The sequence below is a fragment of the Alligator sinensis genome, unplaced genomic scaffold (assembly GCF_000455745.1).
Source record: "Alligator sinensis unplaced genomic scaffold, ASM45574v1 scaffold105_1, whole genome shotgun sequence".
Lineage (NCBI taxonomy): Eukaryota > Metazoa > Chordata > Crocodylia > Alligatoridae > Alligator > Alligator sinensis.
The window spans coordinates 777089-786456 of NW_005842233.1; positions in this window are offsets into that span (position 1 = coordinate 777089).

Below are 9368 nucleotides of genomic sequence, written 5' to 3' on the forward strand. Positions count from 1 at the left end.
GGTTAGATACCCATCTACGTGGGGTCATCTAGCCCCAGCACTCTTTCCTGCCTATGCAGTGGGTCGGACTCGGTGACGTATTGAGGTCCCTTCCGACCCTAACATCTATGAATCTATGAATAACAGCTGACCTAGGATCTTGATCTTAGTATACTATATAAAATGTTCATAGCTTATTGCTATGGTCTTTTCTCTAGTTAAATTTTTACATTTTTAACTTGCATAGGTTTTTAATTAAAATTGAAAACATAATAATAATGAACTTTCAAACTAATTCTAAACAGATCCAACTAATTAAAGGGTTGAAGGAGGGTAGAAATGAGTAAATACTCTTTTTCTGATTACATAGGCTATTCATAGCACGGTTTTAGCTTGATTTAGTCACTTGGAAAAACTGAGTGGAATGAACTTTGGTTTTGAGAATTTCAGATTGAATGTCAGTGTTAGGTATTTAATTCTATCCCATGCCTGCAATTTTAATTCCAACAAATGTTAAACAGTGGCAAAGTAAACCATATTGAAGCAAACACTTGTCAAGTCAAGGAAAACAGAAACAGTACAATTGTTAAGAAAGGAGTTCTAACTCATGCAGTCACCCCACAAAGACAATTCCTATACTTTTGAGATGATAGTTTACTTTGTCTCATAGGCTGAGCTGTGCATAGCTTACTCTGGGAGGTAGGCCGATGTAGTTCTAGTTTCACTTGAATGCTAGTATGTAATATAAGACAAATTGGAATATGAAAAGTTTTAGTTAGAAGGTGAAATCAGTTGGATTACACATACTAAAGGAGGGGAAAACAGTCATTACACCCCCAGCACATTTCCCATATATTATTATGGAATAATTATGGAATATGCTCCATTATTAAAGGCTATTTCTCAGTAAATCAGTAACGTCATAATATTATCTGAATACCTTTTGATAGGACCATTAATATTAACTCAGGGTGTTGATGAAAGTCTTAACCCAAAGTAAGAATGTTCCATGTCTTTTTTTCCTTCTGTTAATAGAATTTTTTATTAATAGAAATTTCTACTAACAGAAGCATAAAAGTTTTGGAACTCTCTTCTCTCTTTTTCTTGTTTTCCCTAATAAGTCCCATTATACACAAACTGGGTCGAGGAAAAAAAATTCCAGAGCTAAGAAATTTTAACATAATTGTGCTTGAGAAATCATTTTTGCTTGTGGTAATAACATAACTATATATTTTCAGTTAAAATCTCTGTCTCTTTCTGTGTTTTAGTATTTGGGATCCACATGAAAGCAAATACAGAAGAGTTCTTCATTACTAAAAACCGGTATTTGTACCTTTTTCCACATATAGCACCAGAACTTAGTGGATATTTATTGGTGTAATTCCATTTGCTTCACTTGCAATGGTATCTGGGTTACCTAAACTCTTGAAGTTTTGGAAAATCCCAGTCTATAATTCTATACTATAGTTTTAATTAAATACTGTAAAATTTAGCTTCATGGGTTGAATGTATAATAGCCAATCACATGATTTGTAGCAAAAAGTACTTTGAGTGTTAGACCACATAGGTCCAGATTCCATTCCGCCTATGAGGTGCATGAGTGGCAACCAGGGCACACAAATGTGATTCTGTTTCAACCTTCTTGAGTCCCTAAAAATAGGGAATGCAGAAGATGGATGGGTCTCCCTCCTCCTCACTGTTTTTTTTATAACTTAGTCTTCAGAGGAAAATTACAGTGTACTTCAAAAGTAGATCCATTAATGGATTTTCCCAACTGGAACAGTTTGGAAAATAATCATACACAGGCTCTCAAATCCAGTTAGGCAAATCCAGAAGTGGAATAGAATTTGGTTCTTAATATCTTCCCTTTGATGATTAAATGGCAATCCTTTTCTGTTGTTTAAATATGCAAACATTTTTGCTGAAAATATGCTTTTATTTATTTATTTATTTAGCTTTCCTTTTCTCCTCTTATTTCCAATAGCCTTGGTGCTATTGGCTGTGTAATTTGGTTTAATGACCAAATTAAGGGTATCCCTATGGGGCATTTTCAACTTAAAATATCACTTTATTTTAATGTCTTGTTACATCTTACTGATCCACAAAGGTCAATCAAATCTTAGATTAAATTAGTTACTGATATTTTTGCTATTTTCTGAGTTTATTGCTCATTGATTTTAATCAGAAGGTTCCCCTGTATATCTCAATTTTAGTGGTGTGCCTGCTTTCTCTGTTTTTCTTCTACTGGAAACATAATTAGATATTAACTGTAATTTAGACTACACATGCTGAAGATTTATTTAGGGAAATATTTATGTATAAATGTGGCAAGTACAGACTGACAGTCAAAATGACACCAATATTTCAAATTACAACATTCACTCCAGCCCTTCTTTTTCTACTCATAAGTCATTAACATCGTACAGAACTTAGCTATTTCTAGAAAAATCAATACCTATTAATATTATCTTGATATTTATTATGAATTGATTTAGTATAATATCAATTTTCCAAGTGTTAGTACCTTTTGTCCCTTAACAGTTGACTTGCTACAGCACATTGTCATGAAGGTTGTCATGAAGGTTGTCATGAAGACAGAGGACTCTGGTTCTAGGCCTACCTGAGGTTTGAATTTCTCTATCTGAATTTTCAGCATGGTGTTCTAACCAGCACACCACAGGTCAAGTATTATTCTGCTCTGCTGCTCATTTGAAACTGGGCCTCTGGGCAGCCATGAGCGAGAGGTATGTGAGGCCATAAGAAAGGAAGTGAACCACAGGTTGTATGTTTCATCGAGGTGGGTCCTGGGTTGAAAAAGAGAAAAAGAACTCTGGATTCTGGCATGGGCTTTTGCTCCTAGTAAGCAGTCTTATCCTTCATCTACCTGTGGCATGGGGGTTTAAACGTGGTACAGAGACAGACCCAGGTGCAAACTTTTCTGGATAAGGGGGATATAGACCCTATTAGGACTCTTATCAGCCCTCAGAGGCAAAAGATAGGAAGGTAGTCTGCCATTTTGTAGCCAGCATGCATTCCCAGCCTGTTAGCATATACAGTCATCTTGTTTGCTTGGGTGCAGGCTTATCCAAAAATAGAATTTCTGCCTGCATGTCAGTGGCAATAATAATTCCACTTGGAGGATGAACAATACCATTTAATTGAGCAAAACTGGATTTTTTGATGGCCAGTAAGGGAATACAATGACACACTTAATGTGCAGCAGCAACAAAAGAAAACTGCCCCAAACTTTCTTCTCATTTCCCAGAACACTTCATCCATTAAGCACTATTATAATTAGAATAATTATTACAATATGTCACACCACAGAATATCATAAGTAGAAAGGAAGGCAGAAATTAAAGTAATTCAACACCCTTTATAAGAGCAGTAATCTCTATTTTTTTTCATTTCTGAAACTCTGAAATTATTCTTTCAATCATCTATGGAGTGTAAAAAATGAAAACATTACCAAAAATCTTCTCTAGAAAAATTATATCATTGAATACATATGTGATTTCATTCCCATTAACTTCATTGACATTAAAATCACATGTGAAATAAAGAGAAAAGAATGGTTTCCATTTTAAAGTTTTCTATGTTTGAGCACATATAAGGTGGAAGCCTGAGTTTCACTTAACAGTAACTTTGCAAGGGTATTTCAGCTGTGTCATCAATGCATTTATTAACACAAACAGGTCCATCAAGCAAATCTTACTCACTTTGGAGAGCAATTATTCACCTCCTGGAAATCAATACAACAAAATGGAATAAGATGCTACTCCTCATGAACACAAGCAGAAGTGAGGGTTTTTTTGTTTGTCAAGGGAGAATAATTAGTCTTTTTCCAGCCATAATCTTGAACATTAAGTCCTTACTTATATAACTTCAGTGAGACAGCATAGGGACAGGACTGTGTATTGAACATAGCCCATAGCAATGGACAGGACTAAAGGGAACACCAAGATTGGAATCCAATCTCCTAATTGCCTAATGTGCAACATTTGCATATTCATTATATCTGGAGTAAATCTTATTAGCCCTTACATGGCCAGATGCAAAGAATAGGAGCTTCAGCTCACATACAGCCATACAAGTCATGGGAGTAGGGGGATAAAAAGTAATTTTTGTGTTCGTCACACTATATTAAACATTCACGGAAATATTAGGCAGAATCAATGGGGCATGGGAAAAGGAGCAATTCAATCTGATTATAGTTAGAATCTACATGCCCACCCACCATTCAAAAAATGATTAGCTGGATAATAGCCGGACTGGGGTAACAGGGAGTAGAAAGGTAGCTTAAACCATCCTTGTTCATGTATACACAAATATCCCTGTTTCCTCAACCTGCCCTGTGTATTTCTAGACTGTGGTCAAATATTTGCACTCCTATCATAGAACTTACATTAAAGGTTCAGCTTTAACTTTGATATTTATGTTGGAGACCTTTACTGAGTATCCCTAACCCTCTATAAATAAAATTGTTCTCTGTTGTAGAACCATACACAATTGGTAACAGTGAATGCTGCATCAGCATGAAAGATAGATAACAAAAAGACAATGTTGTTAGAAATATAAAACTGAATTAGAGTGAAAGAGGAATGTAAGATTTTGACTGATGGAGTTTCTTTTGAAAATGCCTATGGAGAGAACAAACTAAATTAGATTTAATCAAGGTCTACATCTTTGATTATGCATGTAAGTAGCTTCAGGGTTTGTCAAGGATGGCAAAATCACAAGCAACTCCCCCAATGTTATGGTAGAAATTGTTCAGTGATCAAAAGTATTAACACAGACAAATGAAAATGCTTATGAAGGGATCTGTCAAAGGTGTGTTGTGAGCCAGCTATAAGACTGTAGAGTTTGATAACCAAGAGCATCATCATCCCAAGCTCATGCCTCCTGGCATGCCTCGTGGGATGCCTCCACTGAGAACTTTTAATGAGTCACTTTGAGCAGTCTGTTTTCATTTGCATCAGAAGTTTCTAAAGTCTCTTGAAATATTCCCATGGTGCCCTTCCCTCCCCTCACCTCATGCTACATTTGATTTAAATGTGTACATAGATATACAACATTGTACAAAAGCAGCTGAGTCCCCTGAAGGAAATACTACATCTAATCTTTGTGATTAATATCAAGTTTACAACTTTTAAAGCAATCTCATGCCAATTCATTAAATGGATTTTCCTGAACAAATGATATTAACATCAAACTTAATTTCAAGATAAATAAATAAGTATAATTGGCTGGCTTGTTAGGCTTTATAGTATCTGATGGTTTCTACTTTTCAGTGCTACTGCGCCCCATTGTAATTTCACTTTATGAAACTATTTAATCAATGAACCTATAAAAAAGTCATCAAAACATTTAATTAAACTATATATTTGTATATAGTTGAAAACTATAAATATTATTATTAATTAGAATGTATTAATTTAAAATAAGGTAATTATACTGAGCTCTAGTATTGCAGTAACAAAATATTTCACATTATTTTATACACTTCTCAAAACACTGAAGTGAAGAAAAAACAGTCTTCTCCTTCTCCTTCCCCTTCCCTATCCACCATCCCCTCATTTTAGATTTGCAGCTATGAAGCTGAAAGAATAAGAGCCATGTCCAGAAAAGGACATAGGTGGCTAAATTTACTCTAAATCCAATTTAGGGTGCGTAAATCCAAAAGTATTATTCTCAAAAGAAACCTCTGCTAATCCCCATAATTATAGCTTCCAACATTTTTGGTAATGAATTGCCCATCATCTCTAAAGTTTTGCTGCTGGGCATCAGCTAAAGTACCTCCATGTTTTCAGAAAAAAAAGAATTTGGTACTTATTGCTCATAAGCCCGATTCTTAAAATAGTTATCTTTTCTGAGCAGCTCCATACAAAATTGCAGCTGTGGCTGCTTTCATTAAAATATGTCCTAATGATAGTTTCTCTTTTTTGTGCAATAGGTTAGTGATTTGAACACTCAAACAGGAGTGCTCAGATCTCAGATTAAATTCCCTTTCCTGATAGAGGGATTTCAAACCACATTTTGAATCACCCCAAAAGAGAGCACTATCATATTAAAAGGTATACTGAAGTGGGGAAGGGTTGTATTCTACTCCTTTCCTGTTGAAGCATTGTCACTATGCAGGAAAAAAAATAAGAACCATCATATTGGAGATAAGAAGGAAGGAAGAGCATAAATCTTTAGCCTCTATAACATTTACTTAGTAGAATGGCACCTGGGCTTTAGTCTCAGCCCTCATGGTTTACATGAAACATTATTAGATAACATATCGAAAAAGGTTTTGCTGCTTGAAACAAAACCCCAGGCATTTTTTTTTTCTATCACTTTTGTTGAATTGTGTTCTTCCTTCCTACTTCTTTATTCTGTGATTTTGCCGTTTTCTTCGCAGTGACACTACTTGAACAGAAAGACGGAGTATGCAGCCAGCTTGTAACATGATGGTTAAGATATAGCCATTGAAACCTACTCAGTCTGAAAAGGGTATTTCAACCAGGTTGGTATTTGTTTGCTTGCATCCTGGGAAAGTGCCTTAACCAAGAGACTATTGTGTAAAAGGTAGACATTACTACTTTGTCCTTGTCTATACACTTTAAAAAGGAAAAAAAACCCAAACCCGCCTACTTTTGAAAGAAAAGACTTAGGCATCTATTCCTATGAATCTTGGTTCGAGATATTTCTGTCTTTGTAGCCCAGAGCTGGGTATCTCAGTCCCCAGGAAGGATGGGGCTGAAGGCACACATATGTCCACTGTGTTCCTGTTGGCTAGGTTAAACAGCTCTTTATGAACTGCCAGTTTCTGTGGAGCCCCTTCTGGGGTACCTAACTCTTCCTATGCATTTTATATGCAGTGTGGGTGTAGATTGCACTCAGGGAGCTAGTCACCTAAAAATGAAGCACTGGAATATTCAAGTCCATTTGTGGATATAGCACTAAGTAACCTATCTAGGGTAATATTATATGTCTGTGCCAGGACAGTGAACACCCCCTGGATCTCAAAGGTCTTATAGAATGTCTACAGTGGCATTACAGGCATGATTGTAGAGGCATATTAGGTAGTTTGGGTATTAATAGCAGTGCAGCCTCAGTAATATTGAGCTCTGCATGGGCTACTTGACCAACTATTTACATATATCCTAATAAACTGCTATCAGAACCATAGCTAGGCATTTTGGCATCCAGTACAGGTCATGTTCAGAGTGTCTCCCATTCAATATTATGTAGCATTGTTTCCATTTGATTCTGCACTCCCCATGGGAGGGTGCCCAGTACCACTGCTAATGCCTTACTGTAGTACTGCCTGCAGTGATGTATTCTATGTCCCTCATGAACACACACATGCTTTGAACTAAGTCCCTAGTGAAACAAACATACCAGAATCAATGCTGTAAGATTGAAAGTAGTCATTTTCTTATGTCAGAAATACATGTAGAGTTACCTGGATTAAATGTTTCTTCCTTGTTTTATTCTTGGTACATAAAAAAAGTGAGACACCTAGAAACTGAGCCCACCTTATTTCAATGTTTCCCAACTCTCTCTGGCCCTGAAGGCCGGATGAGTGATATGGGGGTCAGTCTACAGGTATAATCCTGTGTACTAGCTGACTCTGTGCATTAGATCTGGCCCCATGCTGGCCCAACCAACCACTGGCATGAGTCATGCACCAGCCCAATATGCAGATCTAGCCACATGCTGGCCTGATCTAGAGCATAAAGCCACGTTATCTGGCCCACTGGGCTCCTACAGGTATGGACATTTGGCAGCAGGTAAGAGACAATTAACACAACTACTGTGTCCCTGCCACCAAATTTCTGGACATGTAGGGAGACCCACATACCAGATGACATGACTCCCTCAGCTGGATCTGACCAATGGGCAAGAGGTTGAGCATCACTGCCCCACTTCATTACCAGGGATTTTTGTGCTCTCCAATTTAAAAAAAAAGCCCCAATTGTTGGTTAAAAAAGTAACCCCAAATCCACATTTTTCCATGATTAAAAAAAAAAAAAAATATATATATATATATATATATATAGTGGTGTTTCATTTGAATGTGGAAAAATGTGGATTTGGGGTTACTGTTTTTAAACTGAAAATTGGGGATTTTTTTTTTAAATCAGAGAAAACCAGGTACCCTAGTAATTACAAGTCTATTGGGCTAAAATACTGGACTCCGGGTCCCTTCTGCTGTCTTACATAAACCAGGAAGTTAAAAGTATTATGCATCCATACTATGCTTATTCAAAACACGATATAGACACTTTGCATTCACACTGCACTTACAACAGAACTATGCAGAAATGCCAAAAATGCCAGTTATGGGAAGTCCCATTTGGGCATGTAAAATGAAATAGGTTTTGCATTTTGAATTGAGTAATAGTTCAAACTCAAGGCAAAGTGGGGGCTTCCAGATCTAAATATTGTACCTTCATTTGTTGGTGATCTGAGGACCTTTTTAGAATTTCCCTGCATTTCTCTCCTACTATTACTTTTCATTTTAAACTTCCTGCTTACTAATTATAATTGGTTCTAAGTCTGTTGATTTGCTACTTTAAAAGACAAATGCTGAGAACAATAATTAAAATGTATGTCAGCAGAAAGGAAGACACAAACTCTAGTTGTTTTTTTTTTCTGCAAAAGAGAAAAAAGCCAGAATAAAGTATTCAAATTCCTCTTGGACTGTCACAGTATCATTATTGTCTACAAAAAATACACTTAACTACTTAAAATTCAGTCTTCATCATTTGCTGAAAATAATGGGATGATAAATGCTCTTATCATTTCTACCTAGCATCACATGGGAGCTTGAGCAAGAATCAGATGTGTTTACTAAAAATGAGCAAGTATTGGTTTTTGATTTGGTCAATTTTGGCTTCTTGACCAGGAAGAATTTATCAACTTATGCTTTGCTGTATATTTCTATGTATTTTTGTTTTTGCAGTCAATTTGTTTAGGGATTTTTTTAAAAGTGGGTTAAACACTGCATAGTTTGCAGATAATGTAAATGTAACAGGGCAGGGTGTTTCCTCTTGTTGATTTGTTCTGTTTAACTGTGTTTGCATAGTGGAGAATATACTACCACACAACTTCACTTGTTAGTCATGGAGAACTTGCTGTAGTAACAATCATATCTTATATCATTACTCTTTTGGCCAAGCTAAAAAACCCCAAAAAACAAAAAACAAACAATCAGGACCTTGTGGGGTGATTCCATTTTGGTTATGAAAGTCTATGATATGCACTTGCTGTCATTCTTTTTACATTCTTTTGTGTACAGAAATATGCAAAGCCTTGTTACACTTGGCTGCATCTGTATGATCTGTTCCTTAGGCTCATATTTCGTATCCGAGCTTGAGACTTTATGTCTTGGCCCCTCT